This window comes from Pleurodeles waltl, unplaced genomic scaffold (genome assembly GCF_031143425.1).
Source record: "Pleurodeles waltl isolate 20211129_DDA unplaced genomic scaffold, aPleWal1.hap1.20221129 scaffold_39, whole genome shotgun sequence".
In the NCBI taxonomy this organism is placed as follows: Eukaryota; Metazoa; Chordata; class Amphibia; order Caudata; family Salamandridae; genus Pleurodeles; species Pleurodeles waltl.
Genome location: NW_027150097.1, coordinates 6,685,969 through 6,713,313, shown reverse-complemented (window position 1 = coordinate 6,713,313; position 27,345 = coordinate 6,685,969). Strand labels below are relative to the sequence as shown.

Here is a 27,345-nt window from a genome sequence, read left to right as displayed (position 1 = left end):
CACTGAACCTTCTGCACTGTGATCCTGCTGAACTATTGACAGCTGCGCTCTTGATATGTAGGGTCGAAACCTTTATCTCTGCCCCTCTATCACGATTTGTTGAAGATGCTGTGATTTCCCGCTTTACCGATTTACTGCGATTTAGCCAACTTCAGGAAATTAGTGCAAGCAACGGACAATAGATCTTATCGATAATTTACAGAAACTGTTGACATTGTTTTTGATACGGGTGCTTGGAAAATAAAAGTCCAAAAATGTATCCACCTCGCAAAAGACACTTGTCAGAAGTGGGATTCGAACCCTCACCTCGAAAGGAGACAGCGACCTGAACGCATCGCCTTAGACCACTTGGCCATCCTGACACTCTTGACACTGCACTGATGGCTCAATTTCCAGCTTATAAACCAAAATGAGTGCCATGTACTGAGTGAATGTTGTTTAATGTCCTCTGTATTTTCAATTCCAGACCTTCCTGCTCAGGGAAACAGTGGGATCTGAAGCTGATGAAGGAGAGAGGATGGATCATCCTGACAGTGGATCCGGTGGTGATTGCTACTAATTCTCAATCATCTACTACATGGGGTGTGGACATGCTGAATTTTGAGCCAGTGCACATGGCCGGTGGTGACTGCTACTAATTCTCAATCATCTACTACAGGGGGTGAGGACATGCAGAATTTGGAGCCAGTTCAAGATTCAGATCAGGAGGTGCCTGGCTCCATACCAATCAACTCAGTGCCTCTGAGACAAGGACTTGAACGGTACAGTTTGAGTCCTCGACCGCCATGCTCAACGCGGCTGCAAGGATTCGGGGTGGATTGACTGAATGTGGCATTTCTTGATGTGTACTATTCTTGTATACTGCATTAGTACAGTATCTTTTTTTTGAGCAGCTATGTTTGTTTTGTATTGGTTAAGGAGAAATGTTGTGTTCGTCATGGGCACGCCTATGATGCACACCAAGGGAGGTAGGGAGTGTTAGTCTCCCCCGAGTTTTGGAGTTGGATGGTAGGCGCGGTGACGTGGAACCGGAGAGAATAAAAGGCCAGGGAAGGTGTTCCTCGTGGCCAATGACTCTATATTATTCTCTGTGTATTTATTAAAACTTATCTGCGAAATAGGCACCATGTGTGCACGATGCAACACACCCCTCCCATGCCCTGAATACAGAAGTTAAAAACCAGCTGTGATTGGGACGCAGGGGACCCTGGTGCCACTGAACCTTCTGCACTGTGAACCTGCTGAACTATTGACAGCTGCGCTCTTGATATGTAGGGTCAAAACCTTTATCTCTGCTCCTCTATCACGATTTGTTGAAGATGCTGTTATTTCCCGCTTTACCGATTTACTGCGATTTAGCCAACTTCAGGAAATTAGTGCAAGCAACGGACAATAGATCTTATCGATAATTTACAGAAACTGTTGACATTGTTTTTGATACGGGTGCTTGGAAAAAAAAAGTCAAAAAATGTATCCACCTCGCAAAAGACACTTGTCAGAAGTGGGATTCGAACCCACGTCTCCAAATGAGACTGCAACCTGAACGCAGTGCCTTAGACCACTCGGCCATCCTGACACTCGTGACACTGCACTGATGGCTCAATTTCCAGCTTATAAACCAAAATGAGTGCCATGTACTGAGTGAATGTTGTTTAATGTCCTCTGTATTTTCAATTCCAGACCTTCCTGCTCAGGGAAACAGTGGGATCTGAAGCTGATGAAGGAGAGAGGATGGATCATCCTGACAGTGGATCCGGTGGTGACTGCTACTAATTCTCAATCATCTACTACATGGGGTGTGGACATGCTGAATTTTGAGCCAGTGCACATGGCCGGTGGTGACTGCTACTAATTCTCAATCATCTACTACAGGGGGTGTGGACATGCAGAATTTGGAGCCAGTTCAAGATTCAGATCAGGAGGTGCCTGGCTCCATACCAATCAACTCAGTGCCTCTGAGACAAGGACTTGAACGGTACAGATTGAGTCCTTGACTGCCATGCTCAACGCGGCTGCAAGGATTCAGGGTGGATTGACTGAATGTGGCATTTCTTGTTGTGTACTATTCTTGTATACTGGTTTAGTATAGTATCTTTTTTTTGAGCAGCTATGTTTGTTTTGTATTGGTTAAGGAGAAATGTTGTGTTCGTCATGGGCACGCCTATGATGCACACCAAGGGAGGTAGGGAGTGTTAGTCTCCCCCAAGTTTTGGAGTTGGATGGTAGGCGCGGTGACGTGGAACCGGAGAGAATAAAAGGTCATGGAAGGTGTTCCTCGTGGCCAATGACTCTATATTATTCTCTGTGTATTTATTAAAACTTATTTGCGAAACAGGCACTGTGTGTGCACGATGCAACACACCCCTCCCGTGCCCTGAATACAGAAGTTAAAAACCAGCTGTGATTGGGACGCAGGGGACCCTGGTGCCACTGAACCTTCTGCACTGTGAACCTGCTGAACTATTGACAGCTGTGCTTTTGATATGTAGGGTCGAAACCTTTATCTCGGCCCCTCTATCACGATTTGTTGAAGATGCTGTGATTTCCTGCTTTACCGATTTACTGCGATTTAGCCAACTTCAGGCAATTAGTGCAAGCAACGGACAATAGATCTTATCGATAATTTACAGAAACTGTTGACATTGTTTTTGATAAGGGTGCTTGGAAAAAAAAAGTCCAAAAATGTATCCAGCTCGCAAAAGACACTTGTCAGAAGAGGGGTTTGAACCCACATCTCCAAGGGAGACTGTGACCTGAATGTAGCACCTTGGACCACCTGGCCACCCTGACACTCTTGACACCAGACTGATGGCTCAATTTCCAGCTTATAAACCAAAATGAGTGCCATGTACTGAGTGAATGTTATTTAATGTCCTCTGTATTTTCAATTCCAGACCTTCCTGCTCAGGGAAACAGTGGGATCTGAAGCTGATGAAGGAGAGAGGATGGATCATCCTGACAGTGGACCCTGTGGTGACTGCTACTAATTCTCAATCATCTACTACATGGGGTGTGGACTTGCAGAATTTTGAGCCAGTGCATATGGCCGGTGGTGACTGCTACTAATTCTCAATCATCTACTACAGGGGGTGTGGACATGCAGAATTTGGAGCCAGTTCAAGATTCAGATCAGGAGGTGCCTGGCTCCATACCAATCAACTCAGTGCCTCTGAGACAAGGACTTGAACGGTACAGTTTGAGACCTCGACCGCCATGCTCAACGCGGCTGCAAGGATTCGGGGTGGATTGACTGAATGTGGTATTTATTGTTGTGTACTATTCTTGTATACTGGATTAGTATAGTATCTTTTTTTTGAGCAGCTATGTTTGTTTTGTATTGGTTAAGGAGAAATGTTGTGTTCGTCATGGGCACGCCCATGATGCACACCAAGGGAGGTAGGGAGTGTTAGTCTCCCCCGAGTTTTGGAGTTGGATGGTAGGTGCGGTGATGTGGAATCGGAGAGAATAAAAGGTAGGGGAAGGTGTTCCTCGTGGCTAAAGACTCCATATTATTCTTTGTGTATTTATTAAAACTTCTCTGCAAAACAGGCACTGTGTGTGCACGACGCAACACCCCCACCCCTCCCATCCCCTGAATACAGAAGTTAAAAACCAGCTGTGATTGGGACGCAGGGGACCCTGGTGCCACTGAACCTTCTGCACTGTGAACCTGCTGAACTATTGACAGCTGTGCTTTTGATATGTAGGGTCGAAACCTTTATCTCGGCCCCTCTATCACGATTTGTTGAAGATGCTGTGATTTCCTGCTTTACCGATTTACTGCGATTTAGCCAACTTCAGGCAATTAGTGCAAGCAACGGAAAATAGATCTTATCGATAATTTACAGAAACTGTTGACATTGTTTTTGATACGGTGCTTGGGAAAAAAAAGTCCAAAAATGTATCCACCTCGCAAAATACACTTGTCAGAAGTGGGATTTGAACCCACACCTCCAAAGGAGGCTGCGACCTGAACGCAGCACCTTAGACCACTCGGCCATCCTGACACTCTTCACACCTCCCTCATGGCTCAATTTCGAGCGTATAAACCAAAATGAGTGCCATGTACTGAGTGAATGTTGTTTAATGTCCTCTGTATTTTCAATTCCAGACCTTCCTGCTCAGGGAAACAGTGGGATCTGAAGCTGATGAAGGAGAGAGGATGGATCATCCTGACAGTGAATCCGGTGGTGACTGCTACTAATTCTCAATCATCGACTACATGGGGTGTGGACATGCTGAATTTTGAGCCAGTGCACATGGCCGGTGGTGACTGCTACTAATTCTCAATCATCTACTACAAGGGGTGTGGACATGAAGAATTTGGAGCCAGTTCAAGATTCAGATCAAGAGGTGCCTGGCTCCATACCAATCAACTCAGTGCCTCTGAGACAAGGACTTCAACGGTACAGTTTGAGTCCTCGACCGCCATGCTCAACGCGGCTGCAAGGATTCGGGGTGGATTGACTGAATGTGGCATTTCTTGTTGTGTACTATTCTTGTATACTGGATTAGTATAGTATCTTTTTTTTGAGCAGCTATGTTTGTTTTGTATTGGTTAAGGAGAAATGTTGTGTTCGTCATGGGCACGCCTATGATGCACACCAAGGGAGGTAGGGAGTGTTAGTCTCCCCTGAGTTTTGGAGTTGGATAGTAGGCGCGGTGACGTGGAACCAGAGAGAATAAAAGGTCAGGGAAGGTGTTCCTCGTGGCCAATGACTCTATATTATTCTCTGTGTATTTATTAAAACTTATCTGCGAAACAGGCACTGTGTGGGCACGATGCAACACACCCCTCCCATGCCCTGAATACAGAAGTTAAAAACCAACTGTGATTGGGACGCAGGGGACCCTGGTGCCACTGAACCTTCTGCACTGTGAACCTGCTGAACTATTGACAGTTGCGCTCTTGATATGTAGGGTCGAAACCTTTATCTCTGCCCCTCTATCACGATTTGTTGAAGATGCTGTGATTTCCCGCTTTACCGATTTACTGCGATTTAGCCAACTTCAGGAAATTAGTGCAAGCAACGGACAATAGATCTTATCGATAATTTACAGAAACTGTTGACATTGTTTTTGATACGGGTGCTTGGAAAAAAAAAAGGCCAAAAATGTATCCACCTCGCAAAAGACACTTGTCTGAAGTGGGATTTGAACCCACGCCTCCAAAGGAGACTGCAACCTGAACACAGCGCCTTAGACCACTCGGCCATCCTGACACTCTTGACACTGCACTGATGGCTCAATTTCCAGCTTATAAACCAAAATGAGTGCCATGTACTGAGTGAATGTTGTTTAATGTCCTCTGTATTTTCAATTCCAGACCTTCCTGCTCAGGGAAACAGTGGGATCTGAAGCTGATGAAGGAGAGAGGATGGATCATCCTGACAGTGAATCCGGTAGTGACTGCTACTAATTCGCAGTCATCGACTACTTGGGGTGTGGACATGCAGAAGTTTGAGCCAGTGCACATGGCCGGTGGTGACTGCTACTAATTCTCAATCATCTACTACAAGGGGTGTGGACATGCAGAATTTGGAGCCAGTTCAAGATTCAGATCAGGAGGTGCCTGGCTCCATACCAATCAACTCAGTGCCTCTGAGACAAGGACTTGAACGGTACAGTTTGAGTCCTCGACCGCCATGCTCAACGCGGCTGCAAGGATTCGGGGTGGATTGACTGAATGTGGCATTTCTTGTTGTGTACTATTCTTGTATACTGGATTAGTATAGTATCTTTTTTTTGAGCAGCTATGTTTGTTTTGTATTGGTTAAGGAGAAATGTTGTGTTCGTCATGGGCACGCCTATGATGCACACCAAGGGAGGTAGGGAGTGTTAGTCTCCCCCGAGTTTTGGAGTTGGATGGTAGTGCGGTGACGTGGAACCGGAGAGAATAAAAGGTCAGGGAAGGTGTTCCTCGTGGCCAATGACTCTATATTATTCTCTGTGTATTTATTAAAACTTATCTGCGAAACAGGCACCGTGTGTGCACGATGCAACACACCCCTCCCATGCCCTGAATACAGAAGTTAAAAACCAGCTGTGATTGGGACGTAGGGGACCCTGGTGCCACTGAACCTTCTGCACTGTGATCCTGCTGAACTATTGACAGCTGCGCTCTTGATATGTAGGGTCGAAACCTTTATCTCTGCTCCTCTATCACGATTTGTTGAAGATGCTGTGATTTCCCGCTGTACCGATTTACTGCGATTTAGCCAACTTCAGGAAATTAGTGCAAGCAACGGACAATAGATCTTATCGATAATTTACAGAAACTGTTGACATTGTTTTTGATACGGGTGCTTGGAAAAAAAAAGTCCAAAAATGTATCCACCTCGCAAAAGACACTTGTCTGAAGTGGGATTCGAACCCACGCCTCCAAATGAGACTGCGACCTGAACGCATTGCCTTAGACCACTTGGCCATCCTGACACTCTTGACACTGCACTGATGGCTCAATTTCCAGCTTATAAACCAAAATGAGTGCCATGTACTGAGTGAATGTTGTTTAATGTCCTCTGTATTTTCAATTCCAGACCTTCCTGCTCAGGGAAACAGTGGGATCTGAAGCTGATGAAGGAGAGAGGATGGATAATCCTGACAGTGGATCCGGTGGTGACTGCTACTAATTCTCAATCATCTACTACATGGGGTGTGGACATGCTGAATTTTGAGCCAGTGCACATGGCCGGTGGTGACTGCTACTAATTCTCAATCATCTACTACAGGGGGTTTGGACATGCAGAATTTGGAGCCAGTTCAAGATTCAGATAAGGAGGTGCCTGGCTCCATACCAATCAACTCAGTGCCTCTGAGACAAGGACTTGAATGGTACAGTTTGAGTCCTCGACCGCCATGCTCAACGCGGCTGCAAGGATTCAGGGTGGATTGACTGAATGTGGCATTTCTTGTTGTGTACTATTCTTGTATACTGGATTAGTACAGTATCTTTTTTTTGAGCAGCTATGTTTGTTTTGTATTGGTTAAGGAGAAATGTTGTGTTCGTCATGGGCACGCCTATGATGCACACCAAGGGAGGTAGGGAGTGTTAGTCTCCCCTGAGTTTTGGAGTTGGATGGTAGGTGCGGTGACGTGGAACCGGAGAGAATAAAAGGTCAGGGAAGGTGTTCCTCGTGGCCAATGACTCTATATTATTCTCTGTGTATTTATTAAAACTTATCTGCGAAACAGGCACCGTGTGGGCACGATGCAACACACCCCTCCCATGCCCTGAATACAGAAGTTAAAAACCAACTGTGATTGGGACGCAGGGGACCCTGGTGCCACTGAACCTTCTGCACTGTGAACCTGCTGAACTATTGACAGCTGCGCTCTTGATATGTAGGGTCGAAACCTTTATCTCTGCCCCTCTATCACGATTTGTTGAAGATGCTGTGATTTCCCGCTTTACCGATTTACTGCGATTTAGCCAACTTCAGGAAATTAGTGCAAGCAACGGACAATAGATCTTATCGATAATTTACAGAAACTGTTGACATTGTTTTTGATACGGGTGCTTGAAAAAAAAAAGGCCAAAAATGTATCCACCTCGCAAAAGACACTTGTCCAAAGTGGGATTTGAACCCACCCCTCCAAAGGAGACTGCAACCTGAATGCAGCGCCTTAGACCACTCGGCCATCCTGACACTCTTGACACTGCACTGATGGCTCAATTTCCAGCTTATAAACCAAAATGAGTGCCATGTACTGAGTGAATGTTGTTTAATGTCCTCTGTATTTTCAATTCCAGACCTTCCTGCTCAAGGAAACAGTGGGATCTGAAGCTGATGAAGGAGAGAGGATGGATCATCCTGACAGTGAATCCGGTGGTGACTGCTACTAATTCGCAGTAATCGACTACAAGGGGTGTGGACATGCACAATTTGGAGCCAGTTCAAGATTCAGATCAGGAGGTGCCTGGCTGCATACCAATCAACTCAGTGCCTCTGAGACAAGGACTTGAACGGTACAGTTTGAGTCCTCGACCGCCATGCTCAACGCGGCTGCAAGGATTCGGGGTGGATTGACTGAATGTGGCATTTCTTGTTGTGTACTATTCTTGTGTACTGGATTAGTATAGTATCTTTTTTTTGAGCAGCTATGTTTGTTTTGTATTGGTTAATGAGAAATGTTGTGTTCGTCATGGGCACGCCTATGATGCACACCAAGGGAGGTAGGGAGTGTTAGTCTCCCCCGAGTTTTGGAGTTGGATGGTAGTGCGGTGACGTGGAACCGGAGAGAATATAAGGTCAGGGAAGGTGTTCCTCGTGGCCAATGACTCTATATTATTCTCTGTGTATTTATTAAAACTTATCTGCGAAACAGGCACCGTGTGTGCACGATGCAACACACCCCTCCCATGCCCTGAATACAGAAGTTAAAAATCAGCTGTGATTGGGACGCAGGGGACCCTGGTGCCACTGAACCTTCTGCACTGTGATCCTGCTGAACTATTGACAGCTGCGCTCTTGATATGTAGGGTCGAAACCTTTATCTCTGCCCCTCTATCACGATTTGTTGAAGATGCTGTGATTTCCCGCTTTACCGATTTACTGCGATTTAGCCAACTTCAGGAAATTAGTGCAAGCAACGGACAATAGATCTTATCGATAATTTACAGAAACTGTTGACATTGTTTTTGATACGGGTGCTTGGAAAAAAAAAGTCCAAAAATGTATCCACCTCGCAAAAGACACTTGTCAGAAGTGGGATTCGAACCCACACCTCGAAAGGAAACTGCAACCTGAACGCATCGCCTTAGACCACTTGGCCATCCTGACACTCTTGACACTGCACTGATGGCTCAATTTCCAGCTTATAAACCAAAATGAGTGCCATGTACTGAGTGAATGTTGTTTAATGTCCTCTGTATTTTCAATTCCAGACCTTCCTGCTCAGGGAAACAGTGGGATCTGAAGCTGATGAAGGAGAGAGGATGGATCATCCTGACAGTGGATCCGGTGGTGATTGCTACTAATTCTCAATCATCTACTACATGGGGTGTGGACATGCTGAATTTTGAGCCAGTGCACATGGCCGGTGGTGACTGCTACTAATTCTCAATCATCTACTACAGGGGGTGTGGACATGCAGAATTTGGAGCCAGTTCAAGATTCAGATCAGGAGGTGCTTGGCTCCATACCAATCAACTCAGTGCCTCTGAGACAAGGACTTGAACGGTACAGTTTGAGTCCTCGACCGCCATGCTCAACGCGGCTGCAAGGATTCGGGGTGGATTGACTGAATGTGGCATTTCTTGATGTGTACTATTCTTGTATACTGCATTAGTATAGTATCTTTTTTTTGAGCAGCTATGTTTGTTTTGTATTGGTTAAGGAGAAATGTTGTGTTCGTCATGGGCACGCCTATGATGCACACCAAGGGAGGTAGGGAGTGTTAGTCTCCCCCGAGTTTTGGAGTTGGATGGTAGGCGCGGTGACGTGGAACCGGAGAGAATAAAAGGCCAGGGAAGGTGTTCCTCGTGGCCAATGACTCTATATTATTCTCTGTGTATTTATTAAAACTTATCTGCGAAATAGGCACCATGTGTGCACGATGCAACACACCCCTCCCATGCCCTGAATACAGAAGTTAAAAACCAGCTGTGATTGGGACGCAGGGGACCCTGGTGCCACTGAACCTTCTGCACTGTGAACCTGCTGAACTATTGACAGCTGCGCTCTTGATATGTAGGGTCAAAACCTTTATCTCTGCTCCTCTATCACGATTTGTTGAAGATGCTGTGATTTCCCGCTTTACCGATTTACTGCGATTTAGCCAACTTCAGGAAATTAGTGCAAGCAACGGACAATAGATCTTATCGATAATTTACAGAAACTGTTGACATTGTTTTTGATACGGGTGCTTGGAAAAAAAAAGTCAAAAAATGTATCCACCTCGCAAAAGACACTTGTCAGAAGTGGGATTCGAACCCACGCCTCCAAATGAGACTGCAATCTGAACGCAGTGCCTTAGACCACTCGGCCATCCTGACACTCGTGACACTGCACTGATGGCTCAATTTCCAGCTTATAAACCAAAATGAGTGCCATGTACTGAGTGAATGTTGTTTAATGTCCTCTGTATTTTCAATTCCAGACCTTCCTGCTCAGGGAAACAGTGGGATCTGAAGCTGATGAAGGAGAGAGGATGGATCATCCTGACAGTGGATACGGTGGTGACTGCTACTAATTCTCAATCATCTACTACATGGGGTGTGGACATGCTGAATTTTGAGCCAGTGCACATGGCCGGTGGTGACTGCTACTAATTCTCAATCATCTACTACAGGGGGTGTGGACATGCAGAATTTGGAGCCAGTTCAAGATTCAGATCAGGAGGTGCCTGGCTCCATACCAATCAACTCAGTGCCTCTGAGACAAGGACTTGAACGGTACAGATTGAGTCCTCGACTGCCATGCTCAACGCGGCTGCAAGGATTCAGGGTGGATTGACTGAATGTGGCATTTCTTGTTGTGTACTATTCTTGTATACTGGTTTAGTATAGTATCTTTTTTTTGAGCAGCTATGTTTGTTTTGTATTGGTTAAGGAGAAATGTTGTGTTCGTCATGGGCACGCCTATGATGCACACCAAGGGAGGTAGGGAGTGTTAGTCTCCCCCAAGTTTTGGAGTTGGATGGTAGGCGCGGTGACGTGGAACCGGAGAGAATAAAAGGTCATGGAAGGTGTTCCTCGTGGCCAATGACTCTATATTATTCTCTGTGTATTTATTAAAACTTATTTGCGAAACAGGCACTGTGTGTGCACGATGCAACACACCCCTCCCGTGCCCTGAATACAGAAGTTAAAAACCAGCTGTGATTGGGACGCAGGGGACCCTGGTGCCACTGAACCTTCTGCACTGTGAACCTGCTGAACTATTGACAGCTGTGCTTTTGATATGTAGGGTCGAAACCTTTATCTCGGCCCCTCTATCACGATTTGTTGAAGATGCTGTGATTTCCTGCTTTACCGATTTACTGCGATTTAGCCAACTTCAGGCAATTAGTGCAAGCAACGGACAATAGATCTTATCGATAATTTACAGAAACTGTTGACATTGTTTTTGATAAGGGTGCTTGGAAAAAAAAAGTCCAAAAATGTATCCAGCTCGCAAAAGACACTTGTCAGAAGAGGGGTTTGAACCCACATCTCCAAGGGAGACTGTGACCTGAATGGAGCACCTTGGACCACCCAGCCATCCTGACACTCTTGACACCAGACTGATGGCTCAATTTCCAGCTTATAAACCAAAATGAGTGCCATGTACTGAGTGAATGTTATTTAATGTCCTCTGTATTTTCAATTCCAGACCTTCCTGCTCAGGGAAACAGTGGGATCTGAAGCTGATGAAGGAGAGAGGATGGATCATCCTGACAGTGGACCCTGTGGTGACTGCTACTAATTCTCAATCATCTACTACATGGGGTGTGGACTTGCAGAATTTTGAGCCAGTGCATATGGCCGGTGGTGACTGCTACTAATTCTCAATCATCTACTACAGGGGGTGTGGACATGCAGAATTTGGAGCCAGTTCAAGATTCAGATCAGGAGGTGCCTGGCTCCATACCAATCAACTCAGTGCCTCTGAGACAAGGACTTGAACGGTACAGTTTGAGACCTCGACCGCCATGCTCAACGCGGCTGCAAGGATTCGGGGTGGATTGACTGAATGTGGTATTTATTGTTGTGTACTATTCTTGTATACTGGATTAGTATAGTATCTTTTTTTTGAGCAGCTATGTTTGTTTTGTATTGGTTAAGGAGAAATGTTGTGTTCGTCATGGGCACGCCCATGATGCACACCAAGGGAGGCAGGGAGTGTTAGTCTCCCCCGAGTTTTGGAGTTGGATGGTAGGTGCGGTGATGTGGAATCGGAGAGAATAAAAGGTAGGGGAAGGTGTTCCTCGTGGCTAAAGACTCCATATTATTCTTTGTGTATTTATTAAAACTTCTCTGCAAAACAGGCACTGTGTGTGCACGACGCAACACCCCCACCCCTCCCATCCCCTGAATACAGAAGTTAAAAACCAGCTGTGATTGGGACGCAGGGGACCCTGGTGCCACTGAACCTTCTGCACTGTGAACCTGCTGAACTATTGACAGCTGTGCTTTTGATATGTAGGGTCGAAACCTTTATCTCGGCCCCTCTATCACGATTTGTTGAAGATGCTGTGATTTCCTGCTTTACCGATTTACTGCGATTTAGCCAACTTCAGGCAATTAGTGCAAGCAACGGAAAATAGATCTTATCGATAATTTACAGAAACTGTTGACATTGTTTTTGATACGGTGCTTGGGAAAAAAAAGTCCAAAAATGTATCCACCTCGCAAAATACACTTGTCAGAAGTGGGATTTGAACCCACATCTCCAAAGGAGGCTGCGACTTGAACGCAGCACCTTAGACCACTCGGCCATCCTGACACTCTTCACACCGCCCTCATGGCTCAATTTCGAGCGTATAAACCAAAATGAGTGCCATGTACTGAGTGAATGTTGTTTAATGTCCTCTGTATTTTCAATTCCAGACCTTCCTGCTCAGGGAAACAGTGGGATCTGAAGCTGATGAAGGAGAGAGGATGGATCATCCTGACAGTGAATCCGGTGGTGACTGCTACTAATTCTCAATCATCGACTACATGGGGTGTGGACATGCTGAATTTTGAGCCAGTGCACATGGCCGGTGGTGACTGCTACTAATTCTCAATCATCTACTACAAGGGGTGTGGACATGAAGAATTTGGAGCCAGTTCAAGATTCAGATCAAGAGGTGCCTGGCTCCATACCAATCAACTCAGTGCCTCTGAGACAAGGACTTCAACGGTACAGTTTGAGTCCTCGACCGCCATGCTCAACGCGGCTGCAAGGATTCGGGGTGGATTGACTGAATGTGGCATTTCTTGTTGTGTACTATTCTTGTATACTGGATTAGTATAGTATCTTTTTTTTGAGCAGCTATGTTTGTTTTGTATTGCTTAAGGAGAAATGTTGTGTTCGTCATGGGCACGCCTATGATGCACACCAAGGGAGGTAGGGAGTGTTAGTCTCCCCTGAGTTTTGGAGTTGGATGGTAGGCGCGGTGACGTGGAACCGGAGAGAATAAAAGGTCAGGGAAGGTGTTCCTCGTGGCCAATGACTCTATATTATTCTCTGTGTATTTATTAAAACTTATCTGCGAAACAGGCACCGTGTGGGCACGATGCAACACACGCCTCCCATGCCCTGAATACAGAAGTTAAAAACCAACTGTGATTGGGACACAGGGGACCCTGGTGCCACTGAACCTTCTGCACTGTGAACCTGCTGAACTATTGACAGCTGCGCTCTTGATATGTAGGGTCGAAACCTTTATCTCTGCCCCTCTATCACGATTTGTTGAAGATGCTGTGATTTCCCGCTTTACCGATTTACTGCGATTTAGCCAACTTCAGGAAATTAGTGCAAGCAACGGACAATAGATCTTATCGATAATTTACAGAAACTGTTGACATTGTTTTTGATACGGGTGCTTGGAAAAAAAAAAGGCCAAAAATGTATCCACCTCGCAAAAGACACTTGTCAGAAGTGGGATTTGAACCCACGCCTCCAAAGGAGACTGCAACCTGAACGCAGCGCCTTAGACCACTCGGCCATCCTGACACTCTTGACACTGCACTGATGGCTCAATTTCCAGCTTATAAACCAAAATGAGTGCCATGTACTGAGTGAATGTTGTTTAATGTCCTCTGTATTTTCAATTCCAGACCTTCCTGCTCAGGGAAACAGTGGGATCTGAAGCTGATGAAGGAGAGAGGATGGATCATCCTGACATTGAATCCGGTGGTGACTGCTACTAATTCGCAGTCATCGACTACTTGGGGTGTGGACATGCAGAAGTTTGAGCCAGTGCACATGGCCGGTGGTGACTGCTACTAATTCTCAATCATCTACTACAAGGGGTGTGGACATGCAGAATTTGGAGCCAGTTCAAGATTCAGATCAGGAGGTGCCTGGCTCCATACCAATGAACTCAGTGCCTCTGAGACAAGGACTTGAACGGTACAGTTTGAGTCCTCGACCGCCATGCTCAACGCGGCTGCAAGGATTCGGGGTGGATTGACTGAATGTGGCATTTCTTGTTGTGTACTATTCTTGTATACTGGATTAGTATAGTATCTTTTTTTTGAGCAGCTATGTTTGTTTTGTATTGGTTAAGGAGAAATGTTGTGTTCGTCATGGGCACGCCTATGATGCACACCAAGGGAGGTAGGGAGTGTTAGTCTCCCCCGAGTTTTGGAGTTGGATGGTAGTGCGGTGACGTGGAACCGGAGAGAATAAAAGGTCAGGGAAGGTGTTCCTCGTGGCCAATGACTCTATATTATTCTCTGTGTATTTATTAAAACTTATCTGTGAAACAGGCACCGTGTGTGCACGATGCAACACAACCCTCCCATGCCCTGAATACAGAAGTTAAAAACCAGCTGTGATTGGGACGCAGGGGACCCTGGTGCCACTGAACCTTCTGCACTGTGATCCTGCTGAACTATTGACAGCTGCGCTCTTGATATGTAGGGTCGAAACCTTTATCTCTGCCCCTCTATCACGATTTGTTGAAGATGCTGTGATTTCCCGCTTTACCGATTTACTGAGATTTAGCCAACTTCAGGAAATTAGTGCAAGGAACGGACAATAGATCTTATCGATAATTTACAGAAACTGTTGACATTGTTTTTGATACGGGTGCTTGGAAAAAAAAAGTCCAAAAATGTATCCACCTCGCAAAAGACACTTGTCAGAAGTGGGATTCGAACCCACACCTCGAAAGGAGACTGCGACCTGAACGCATCGCCTTAGACCACTTGGCCATCCTGACACTCTTGACACTGCACTGATGGCTCAATTTCCACCTTATAAACCAAAATGAGTGCCATGTACTGAGTGAATGTTGTTTAATGTCCTCTGTATTTTCAATTCCAGACCTTCCTGCTCAGGGAAACAGTGGGATCTGAAGCTGATGAAGGAGAGAGGATGGATAATCCTGACAGTGGATCCGGTGGTGACTGCTACTAATTCTCAATCATCTACTACATGGGGTGTGGACATGCTGAATTTTGAGCCAGTGCACATGGCCGGTGGTGACTGCTACTAATTCTCAATCATCTACTACAGGGGGTGTGGACATGCAGAATTTGGAGCCAGTTCAAGATTCAGATAAGGAGGTGCCTGGCTCCATACCAATCAACTCAGTGGCTCTGAGACAAGGACTTGAACGGTACAGTTTGAGTCCTCGACCGCCATGCTCAACGCGGCTGCAAGGATTCGGGGTGGATTGACTTAATGTGGCATTTCTTGTTGTGTACTATTCTTGTATACTGGATTAGTATAGTATCTTTTTTTTGAGCAGCTATGTTTGTTTTGTATTGGTTAAGGAGAAATGTTGTGTTCGTCATGGGCATGCCTATGATGCACACCAAGGGAGGTAGGGAGTGTTAGTCTCCCCCGAGTTTTGGAGTTGGATAGTAGGCGCGGTGACGTGGAACCGGAGAGAATAAAAGGCCAGGGAAGGTGTTCCTCGTGGCCAATGACTCTATATTATTCTCTGTGTATTTATTAGAACTTATCTGCGAAATAGGCACCATGTGTGCACGATGCAACACACCCCTCCCAGGCCCTGAATACAGAAGTTAAAAACCAGCTGTGATTGGGACGCAGGGGACCCTGGTGCCACTGAACCTTCTGCACTGTGAACCTGCTGAACTATTGACAGCTGCGCTCTTGATATGTAGGGTCAAAACCTTTATCTCTGCTCCTCTATCACGATTTGTTGAAGATGCTGTGATTTCCCGCTTTACCGATTTACTGCGATTTAGCCAACTTCAGGAAATTAGTGCAAGCAACGGACAATAGATCTTATCGATAATTTACAGAAACTGTTGACATTGTTTTTGATACGGGTGCTTGGAAAAAAAAAGTCAAAATATGTATCCACCTCGCAAAAGACACTTGTCAGAAGTGGGATTCAAACCCACGCCTCCAAATGAGACTGCGACCTGAACGCAGTGCCTTAGACCACTCGGCCATCCTGACACTCGTGACACTGCACTGATGGCTCAATTTCCAGCTTATAAACCAAAATGAGTGCCATGTACTGAGTGAATGTTGTTTAATGTCCTCTGTATTTTCAATTCCAGACCTTCCTGCTCAGGGAAACAGTGGGATCTGAAGCTGATGAAGGAGAGAGGATGGATCATCCTGACAGTGGATCCGGTGGTGACTGCTACTAATTCTCAATCATCTACTACATGGGGTGTGGACATGCTGAATTTTGAGCCAGTGCACATGGCCGGTGGTGACTGCTACTAATTCTCAATCATCTACTACAGGGGGTTTGGACATGCAGAATTTGGAGCCAGTTCAAGATTCAGATCAGGAGGTGCCTGGCTCCATACCAATCAACTCAGTGCCTCTGAGACAAGGACTTGAACGGTACAGTTTGAGTCCTCGACTGCCATGCTCAACGCGGCTGCAAGGATTCAGGGTGGATTGACTGAATGTGGCATTTCTTGTTGTGTACTATTCTTGTATACTGGATTAGTATAGTATCTTTTTTTTGAGCAGCTATGTTTGTTTTGTATTGGTTAAGGAGAAATGTTGTGTTCGTCATGGGCACGCCTATGATACACACCAAGGGAGGTAGGGAGTGTTAGTCTCCCCTGAGTTTTGGAGTTGGATGGTAGGTGCGGTGACGTGGAACCGGAGAGAATAAAAGGTCAGGGAAGGTGTTCCTCGTGGCCAATGACTCTATATTATTCTCTGTGTATTTATTAAAACTTATCTGCGAAACAGGCACCGTGTGGGCACGATGCAACACACCCCACCCATGCCCTGAATACAGAAGTTAAAAACCAACTGTGATTGGGACGCAGGGGACCCTGGTGCCACTGAACCTTCTGCACTGTGAACCTGCTGAACTATTGACAGCTGCGCTCTTGATATGTAGGGTCGAAACCTTTATCTCTGCCCCTCTATCACGATTTGTTGAAGATGCTGTGATTTCCCGCTTTACCGATTTACTGCGATTTAGCCAACTTCAGGAAATTAGTGCAAGCAACGGACAATAGATCTTATCGATAATTTACAGAAACTGTTGACATTGTTTTTGATACGGTGCTTGGGAAAAAAAAGTCCAAAAATGTTTCCACCTCGCAAAATACACTTGTCAGAAGTGGGATTCGAACCCACGCCTCCAAAGGAGACTGCGACCTGAACGCAGCGCCTTAGACCACTCGGCCATCCTGACACTCTTGACACTGCACTGATGGCTCAATTTACAGCTTATAAACCAAAATGAGTGCAATGTACTGAGTGAATGTTGTTTAATGTCCTCTGTATTTTCAATTCCAGACCTTCCTGCTCAGGGAAACAGTGGGATCTGAAGCTGATGAAGGAGAGAGGATGGATCATCCTGACAGTGGATCCGGTGGTGACTGCTACTAATTCTCAATCATCTATTACATGGGGTGTGGACATGCTGAATTTTGAGCCAGTGCACATGGCCGGTGGTGACTGCTACTAATTCTCAATCATCTACTACAGGGGGTGTGGACATGCAGAATTTGGAGCCAGTTCAAGATTCAGATCAGGAGGTGCCTGGCTCCATACCAATCAACTCAGTGCCTCTGAGACAAGGACTTGAACGGTACAGTTTGAGTCCTCGACCGCCATGCTCAACGCGGCTGCAAGGATTCGGGGTGGATTGACTGAATGTGGCATTTCTTGTTGTGTACTATTCTGGTATACTGGTTTAGTATAGTATCTTTTTTTTGAGCAGCTATGTTTGTTTTGTATTGGTTAAGGAGAAATGTTGTGTTCGTCATGGGCACGCCTATGATGCACACCAAGGGAGGTAGGGAGTGTTAGTCTCCCCCGAGTTTTGGAGTTGGATGGTAGGCGCGGTGACGTGGAACCGGAGAGAATAAAAGGTCAGGGAAGGTGTTCCTCGTGGCCAATGACTCTATATTATTCTCTGTGTATTTATTAAAACTTATTTGCGAAACAGGCACTGTGTGTGCACGATTCAACACACCCCTCCCATGCCCAGAATACAGAAGTTAAAAACCAGCTGTGATTGGGACGCAGGGGACCCTGGTGCCACTGAACCTTCTGCACAGTGAACCTGCTGAACTATGGACAGCTGTGCTTTTGATATGTAGGGTCGAAACCTTTATCTCGGCCCCTCTATCACGATTTGTTGAAGATGCTGTGATTTCCTGCTTTACCGATTTACTGCGATTTAGCCAACTTCAGGCAATTAGTGCAAGCAACGGACAATAGATCTTATCGATAATTTACAGAAACTGTTGACATTGTTTTTGATAAGGGTGCTTGGAAAAAAAAGTCCAAAAATGTATCCACCTCACAAAGACACTTGTCAGAAGATGGGTTTCAACCCACGTCTCCAAGGGAGACTGTGACCTGAATGCAGCACCTTAGACCACCCGGCCATCCTGACACTCTTGACACCAGACTGATGGCTCAATTTTCAGCTTATAAACCAAAATGAGTGCCATGTACTGAGTGAATGTTATTTAATGTCCTCTGTATTTTCAATTCCAGACCTTCCTGCTCAGGGAAACAGTGGGATCTGAAGCTGATGAAGGAGAGAGGATGGATCATCCTGACAGTGGACCCTGTGGTGGCTGCTACTAATTCTCAATCATCTACTACATGGGGTGTGGACTTGCAGAATTTTGAGCCAGTGCATATGGCCGGTGGTGACTGCTACTAATTCTCAAACATCTACTACAGGGGGTGTGGACATGCAGAATTTGGAGCCAGTTCAAGATTCAGATCAGGAGGTGCATGGCTCCATACCAATCAACTCAGTGCCTCTGAGACAAGGACTTGAATGGTACAGTTTGAGTCCTCGACCGCCATGCTCAACGCGGCTGCAAGGATTCGGGGTGGATTGACTGAATGTGGTATTTATTGTTGTGTACTATTTTTGTATACTAGATTAGTATAGTATCTTTTTTTTGAGCAGCTATGTTTGTTTTGTATTGGTTAAGGAGAAATGTTGTGTTCGTCATGGGCACGCCCATGATGCACACCAAGGGAGGTAGGGAGTGTTAGTCTCCCCCGAGTTTTGGAGTTGGATGGTAGGTGCGGTGATGTGGAATCGGAGAGAATAAAAGGTAGGGGAAGGTGTTCCTCGTGGCCAAAGACTCCATATTATTCTTTGTGTATTTATTAAAACTTCTCTGCAAAACAGGCACTGTGTGTGCACGACGCAACACCCCCACCCCTCCCATCCCCTGAATACAGAAGTTAAAAACCAGGTCTAATTGGGACGCAGGGGACCCTGGTGCCACTGAACCTTCTGCACTGTGAACCTGCTGAACTATTGACAGCTGCGCTTTTGATATGTAGGGTCGAAACGTTTATATCGGCCCCTCTATCACGATTTGTTGAAGATGCTGTGATTTCCTGCTTTACCGATTTACTGCGATTTAGCCAACTTCAGGCAATTAGTGCAAGCAACGGAAAATAGATCTTATCGATAATTTACAGAAACTGTTGACATTGTTTTTGATACGGTGCTTGGGAAAAAAAAGTCCAAAAATGTATCCACCTCGCAAAATACACTTGTCAGAAGTGGGATTTGAACCCACACCTCCAAGGGAGGCTGCGACCTGAACGCAGCGCCTTAGACCACTCGGCCATCCTGACACTCTTCCCACATCCCTCATGGCTCAATTTCGAGCGTATAAACCAAAATGAGTGCCATGTACTGAGTGAATGTTATTTAATGTCCTCTGTATTTTCAATTCCAGACCTTCCTGCTCAGGGAAACAGTGGGATCTGAAGCTGATGAAGGAGAGGATGGATCATCCTGACAGTGGATCCGGTGGTGACTGCTACTAATTCTCAATCATCTACTACATGGGGTGTGGACATGCTGAATTTTGAGCCAGTGCACATGGCCGGTGGTGACTGCTACTAATTCTCAATCATCTACTACATGGGGTGTGGACATGCAGAATTTGGAGCCAGTTCAAGATTCAGATCAGGAGGTGCCTGGCTCCATACCAATCAACTCAGTGCCTCTGAGACAAGGACTTGAACGGTACAGTTTGAGTCCTCGACCGCCATGCTCAACGCGGCTGCAAGGATTCGGGGTGGATTGACTAAATGTGGCATTTCTTGTTGTGTACTATTCTTGTATACTGGATTAGTATAGTATCTTTTTTTTGAGCAGCTATGTTTGTTTTGTATTGGTTAAGGAGAAATGTTGTGTTCGTCATGGGCACGCCTATGATGCACACCAAGGGAGGTAGGGAGTGTTAGTCTCCCCCGAGTTTTGGAGTTGGATGGTAGGCGCGGTGACGTGGAACCGGAGAGAATAAAAGGTCAGGGAAGGTGTTCCTCGTGGCCAATGACTCTATATTATTCTCTGTGTATTTATTAAAACTTATCTGCAAAACAGGCACCGTGTGTGCACGATGCAACACACCCCTCCCATGCCCTGAATACAGAAGTTAAAAACCAGCTGTGATTGGGACGCAGGGGACTCTGGTGCCACTGAACCTTCTGCACTGTGAACCTGCTGAACTATTGACAGATGCGCTCTTGATATGTAGGGTCGAAACCTTTATCTCTGCCCCTCTATCACGATTTGTTGAAGATGCTGTGATTTCCCGCTTTACCGATTTACTGCGATTTAGCCAACTTCAGGAAATTAGTGCAAGCAACGGACAATAGATCTTATCGATAATTTACAGAAACTGTTGACATTGTTTTTGATACGGGTGCTTGGAAAAAAAAAGTCCAAAAATGTATCCACCTCGCAAAAGACACTTGTCAGAAGTGGGATTCAAACACATGCCTCCAAAGGAAACTGCGACCTGAACTCAGCGCCTTAGACCACTCGGCCATCCTGATACTCTTGACACTGCACTGATGGCTCAATTTCGAGCGTATAAACCAAAATGAGTGCCATGTACTGAGTGAATGTTGTTTAATGTCCTCTGTATTTCAATTCCAGACCTTCCTGCTCAGGGAAACAGTGGGATCTGAAGCTGATGAAGGAGAGAGGATGGATCATCCTGACAGTGAATCCGGTGGTGACTGCTACTAATTCTCAATCATCGACTACATGGGGTGTGGACATGCAGAAGTTTGAGCCAGTGCACATGGCCGGTGGTGACTGCTACTAATTCTCAATCATCTACTATAAGGGGTGTGGACATGCAGAATTTGGAGCCAGTTCAAGATTCAGATCAGGAGGTGCCTGGCTCCATACCAATCAACTCAGTGCCTCTGAGACAAGGACTTGAACGGTACAGTTTGAGTCGTCGACCGCCATGCTCAACGCGGCTGCAAGGATTCGGGGTGGATTGACTGAATGTGGCATTTCTTGTTGTGTACTATTCTTGTATACTGGATTAGTATAGTATCTTTTTTTTGAGCAGCTATGTTTGTTTTGTATTGGTTAAGGAGAAATGTTGTGTTCGTCATGGGCACGCCTATGATGCACACCAAGGGAGGTAGGGAGTGTTAGTCTCCCCCGAGTTTTGGAGTTAGATGGTAGGCGCGGTGACGTGGAACCGGAGAGAATAAAAGGCCAGGGAAGGTGTTCCTCGTGGCCAATGACTCTATATTATTCTCTGTGTATTTATTAAAACTTATCTGCGAAACAGGCACTGTGTGTGCACGATGCAACACACCCCTCCCATGCCCTGAATACAGAAGTTAAAAACCAGCTGTGATTGGGACACAGGGGACCCTGGTGCCACCGAACCTTCTGCACTGTGAACCTGCTGAACTATTGACAGCTGCGCTCTTGATATGTAGGGTCAAAACCTTTATCTCTGCCCCTCTATCACGATTTGTTGAAGATGCTGTGAATTCCCGCTTTACCGATTTACCGCGATTTAGACAACTTCAGGAAATTAGTGCAAGCAACGGACAATAGATCTTATCAATAATTTACAGAAAGTGTTGACATTGTTTTTGATATGGGTGCTTGGAAAAAAAAAGACAAAAAATGTATCCACCTCGCAAAAGACACTTGTCAGAAGTGGGATTTGAACCTACGCCTCCAAAGGAGACTGTGACCTGAACGCAGCGCCTTAGACCACTCGGCCATCCTGACACTCGTGACACTGCAATGATGGCTCAATTTCCAGCTTATAAACCAAAATGAGTGCCATGTACTGAGTGAATGTTGTTTAATGTCCTCTGTATTTTCAATTCCAGACCTTCCTGCTCAGGGAAACAGTGGGATCTGAAGCTGATGAAGGAGAGAGGATGGATCATCCTGACAGTGGATCCGGTGGTGACTACTACTAATTCTCAATCATCTACTACATGGGGTGTGGACATGCTGAATTTTGAGCCAGTGCACATGGCCGGTGGTGACTGCTACTAATTCTCAATCATCTACTACAGGGGGTGTGGACATGCAGAATTTGGAGCCAGTTCAAGATTCAGATCAGGAGGTGCCTGGCTCCATTCCAATCAACTCAGTGCCTCTGAGACAAGGACTTGAACGGTACAGTTTGAGTCCTCGACCGCCATGCTCAACGCGGCTGCAAGGATTCGGGGTGGATTGACTGAATGTGGCATTTCTTGTTGTGTACTATTCTTGTATACTGGTTTAGTATAGTATCTTTTTTTTGAGCAGCTATGTTTGTTTTGTATTGGTTAAGGAGAAATGTTGTGTTCGTCATGGGCACGCCTATGATGCACACCAAGGGAGGTAGGGAGTGTTAGTCTCCCCCGAGTTTTGGAGTTGGATGGTAGGCGCGGTGACGTGGAACCGGAGAGAATAAAAGGTCAGGGAAGGTGTTCCTCGTGGCCAATGACTCTATATTATTCTCTGTGTATTTATTAAAACTTATTTGCGAAACAGGCACTATGTGTGCACGATGCAACACACCCCTCCCATGCCCTGAATACAGAAGTTAAAAACCAGCTGTGATTGGGACGCAGGGGACCCTGGTGCCACTGAACCTTCTGCACTGTGAACCTGCTGAACTATTGACAGCTGTGCTTTTGATATGTAGGGTCGAAACCTTTATCTCGGCCCCTCTATCACGATTTGTTGAAGATGCTGTGATTTCCTGCTTTACCGATTTACTGCGATTTAGCCAACTTCAGGCAATTAGTGCAAGCAACGGACAATAGATCTTATCGATAATTTACAGAAACTGTTGACATTGTTTTTGATAAGGGTGCTTGGAAAAAAAAAGTCAAAAAATGTATCCACCTCGCAAAAGACACATGTCAGAACAGGGGTTTGAACCACGTCCCCAAGGGAGACTATGACCTGAATACAGCACCTTAGACCACCCGGCCATCCTGACACTCTTGACACCAGACTGATGGCTCAACTTCCAGCATATAACCAAAATGAGTGCCATGTACTGAGTGAATGTTATTTAATGTCCTCTGTATTTTCAATTCCAGACCTTCCTGCTCAGGGAAACAGTGGGATCTGAAGCTGATGAAGGAGAGAGGATGGATCATCCTGACAGTGGACCCTGTGGTGACTGCTACTAATTCTCAATCATCTACTACATGGAGTGTGGAATTGCAGAATTTTGAGCCAGTGCATATGGCCGGTGGTCACTGCTACTAATTCTCAATCATCTACTACAGGGGGTGTGGACATGCAGAATTTGGAGCCAGTTCAAGATTCAGATCAGGAGGCTCCTGGCTCCATACCAATCAACTCAGTGCCTCTGAGACAAGGACTTGAACGGTACAGTTTGAGTCCTCGACCGCCATGCTCAACGCGGCTGCAAGGATTCGGGGTGGATTGACTGAATGTGGCATTTCTTGTTGTGTACTATTCTTGTATACTGGATTAGTATAGTATCTTTTTTTTGAGCAGCTATGTTTGTTTTGTATTGGTTAAGGAGAAATGTTGTGTTCGTCATGGGCACGCCCATGATGCACACCAAGGGAGGTAGGGAGTGTTAGTCTCCCCCGAGTTTTAGAGTTGGATGGTAGGTGTGGTGATGTGGAATCGGAGAGAATAAAAGGTAGGGGAAGGTGTTCCTCGTGGCTAAAGACTCCATATTATTCTTTGTGTATTTATTAAAACTTCTCTGCAAAACAGGCACTGTGTGTGCACGACGCAACACCCCCACCCCTCCCATCCTCTGAATACAGAAGTTAAAAACCAGCTGTGATTGGGACGCAGGGGACCCTGGTGCCACTGAACCTTCTGCACTGTGAACCTGCTGAACTATTGACAGCTGCGCTTTTGATATGTAGGGTCGAAACCTTTATCTCGGCCCCTCTATCACGATTTGTTGAAGATGCTGTGATTTCCTGCTTTACCGATTTACTGCGATTTAGCCAACTTCAGGCAATTAGTGCAAGCAACGGAAAATAGATCTTATCGATAATTTACAGAAACTGTTGACAATGTTTTTTATACAGTGCTTGGGAAAAAAAAGTTCAAAAATGTATCTACCTCGCAAAATACACTTGTCAGAAGTGCGATTTGAACCCACACCTCCAAGGGAGGCTGCGACCTGAACGCAGCGCCTTAGACCACTCATCCATCCTCACACTCTTCACACCTCCCTCATGGCTCAATTTCGAGCGTATAAACCAAAATGAGTGCCATGTACTGAGTGAATGTTGTTTAATGTCCTCTGTATTTCAATTCCAGACCTTCCTGCTCAGGGAAACAGTGGGATCTGAAGCTGATGAAGGAGAGAGGATGGATCATCCTGACAGTGAATCCGGTGGTGACTGCTACTAATTCTCAATCATCGACTACATGGGGTGTGGACATGCAGAAGTTTGAGCCAGTGCACATGGCCGGTGGTGACTGCTACTAATTCTCAATCATCTACTACAAGGGGTGTGGACATGCAGAATTTGGAGCCAGTTCAAGATTCAGATCAGGAGGTGCCTGGCTCCATACCAATCAACTCAGTGCCTCTGAGACAAGGACTTGAACGGTACAGTTTGAGTCCTCGACCGCCATGCTCAATGCAGCTGCAAGGATTCGGGGTGGATTGACTGAATGTGGCATTTCTTGTTGTGTACTATTCTTGTACACTGGATTAGTATAGTATCTTTTTTTTGAGCAGCTATGTTTGTTTTGTATTGGTTAAGGAGAAATGTTGTGTTCGTCATGGGCACGCCCATGATGCACACCAAGGGAGGTAGGGAGTGTTAGTCTCCCCCGAGTTTTGGAGTTGGATGGTAGGTGCGGTGATGTGGAACCGGAGAGAATAAAAGGCCAGGGAAGGTGTTCCTCGTGGCCAATGACTCTATATTATTCTCTGTGTATTTATTAAAACTTATCTGCGAAACAGGCACCATGTGTGCACGATGCAACACACCCCTCCCATGCCCTGAATACAGAAGTTAAAAACCAGCTGTGATTGGGACGCAGGGGACCCTGGTGCCACTGAACCTTCTGCACTGTGAACCTGCTGAACTATTGACAGCTGCGCTCTTGATATGTAGGGTCAAAACCTTTATCTCTGCCCTTCTATCACGATTTGTTGAAGATGCTGTGATTTCCCGCTTTACCGATTTACTGCGATTTAGCCAACTTCAGGAAATTAGTGCAAGCATCGGACAATAGATCTTATCGATAATTTACAGAAACTGTTGACATTGTTTTTGATACGGGTGCTTGGAAAAAAAAAGACAAAAAATTTATCCACCTCGCAAAAGACACTTGACAGAAGTGGGATTCGAACCCACGCCTCCAAAGAAGACTGCGACCTGAACGCAGCATCTTAGACCACTCGGCCATCCTGACACTCATGACACTGCATTGATGGCTCAATTTCCAGTTTATAAACCAAAATGAGTGCCATGTACTGAGTGAATGTTGTTTAATGTCCTCTGTACTTTCAATTCCAGACCTTCCTGCTCAGGGAAACAGTGGGATCTGATGAAGGAGAGAGGATGGATCACCCTGACAGTGGACCCTGTGGTGACTGCTACTAATTCTCAATCAGCTACTACATGGGGTGTGGACTTGCAGAATTTTGAGCCAGTGCATATGGCCGGTGGTGACTGCTACTAATTCTCAATCATCTACTACAGGGGGTGTGGACATGCAGAATTTGGAGCCAGTTCAAGATTCAGATCTTGAGGTGCCTGGCTCCATACCAATCAACTCAGTGCCTCTGAGACAAGGACTTGAACGGTACAGTTTGAGTCTTCGACCGCCATGCTCAACGCGGCTGCAAGGATTCGGGGTGGATTGACTGAATGTGGTATTTATTGTTGTGTACTATTCTTGTATACTGGATTAGTATAGTATCTTTTTTTTGAGCAGCTATGTTTGTTTTGTATTGGTTAAGGAGAAATGTTGTGTTCGTCATGGGCACGCCCATGATGCACACCAAGGGAGGTAGGGAGTGTTAATCTCCCCCGAGTTTTGGAGTTGGATGGTAGGTGCGGTGATGTGGAATCGGAGAGAATAAAAGGTAGGGGAAGGTGTTCCTCGTGGCTAAAGACTCCATATTATTCTTTGTGTATTTATTAAAACTTCTCTGCAAAACAGGCACTGTGTGAGCACGACGCAACACCCCCACCCCTCCCATCCTCTGAATACAGAAGTTAAAAACCAGCTGTGATTGGGACGCAGGGGACCCTGGTGCCACTGAACCTTCTGCACTGTGAACCTGCTGAACTATTGACAGCTGCGCTTTTGATATGTAGGGTCGAAACCTTTATCTCGGCCCCTCTATCACGATTTGTTGAAGATGCTGTGATTTCCTGCTTTACCGATTTACTGCGATTTAGCCAACTTCAAGCAATTAGTGCAAGCAACGGAAAATAGATCTTATCGATAATTTACAGAAACTGTTGACAATGTTTTTGATACAGTGCTTGGGAAAAAAAAGTCCAAAAATGTATCCACCTCGCAAAAAACACTTGTCAGAAGTGGGATTTGAACCCACACCTCCAAGGGAGGCTGCGACCTGAATGCAGCGCCTTAGACCACTCGGCCATCCTGACACTCTTTACACCTCCCTCATGGCTCAATTTCGAGCGTATAAACCAAAATGAGTGCCATGTACTGAGTGAATGTTGTTTAATGTCCTCTGTATTTCAATTCCAGACCTTCCTGCTCAGGGAAACAGTGGGATCTGAAGCTGATGAAGGAGAGAGGATGGATCATCCTGACAGTGAATCCGGTGGTGACTGCTACTAATTCTCAATCATCGACTACATGGGGTGTGGACATGCAGAAGTTTGAGCCAGTGCACATGGCCGGTGGTGACTGCTACTAATTCTCAATCATCTACTACAAGGGGTGTGGACATGCAGAATTTGGAGCCAGTTCAAGATTCAGATCAGGAGGTGCCTGGCT

The 27,345-nt window shown here is 45.8% G+C and overlaps 4 non-coding genes across 4 annotated transcripts; all 4 read right to left on the bottom strand.

Moving 5' to 3' along the window:
- Positions 1–3,924: 3,924 nt before the first annotated feature.
- TRNAL-CAG (transfer RNA leucine (anticodon CAG)) lies at positions 3,925–4,007 on the bottom strand. Its single transcript has one exon. It is a non-coding gene; the product is annotated as a tRNA-Leu (tRNA).
- Positions 4,008–13,560: 9,553 nt separating this feature from the next.
- TRNAL-CAG (transfer RNA leucine (anticodon CAG)) lies at positions 13,561–13,643 on the bottom strand. Its single transcript has one exon. It is a non-coding gene; the product is annotated as a tRNA-Leu (tRNA).
- Positions 13,644–17,200: 3,557 nt separating this feature from the next.
- TRNAL-CAG (transfer RNA leucine (anticodon CAG)) lies at positions 17,201–17,283 on the bottom strand. The gene has a single exon. It is a non-coding gene; the product is annotated as a tRNA-Leu (tRNA).
- A 2,346-nt stretch (positions 17,284–19,629) lies between these two features.
- TRNAL-CAG (transfer RNA leucine (anticodon CAG)) lies at positions 19,630–19,712 on the bottom strand. Its single transcript has one exon. It is a non-coding gene; the product is annotated as a tRNA-Leu (tRNA).
- Positions 19,713–27,345: the final 7,633 nt, after the last annotated feature.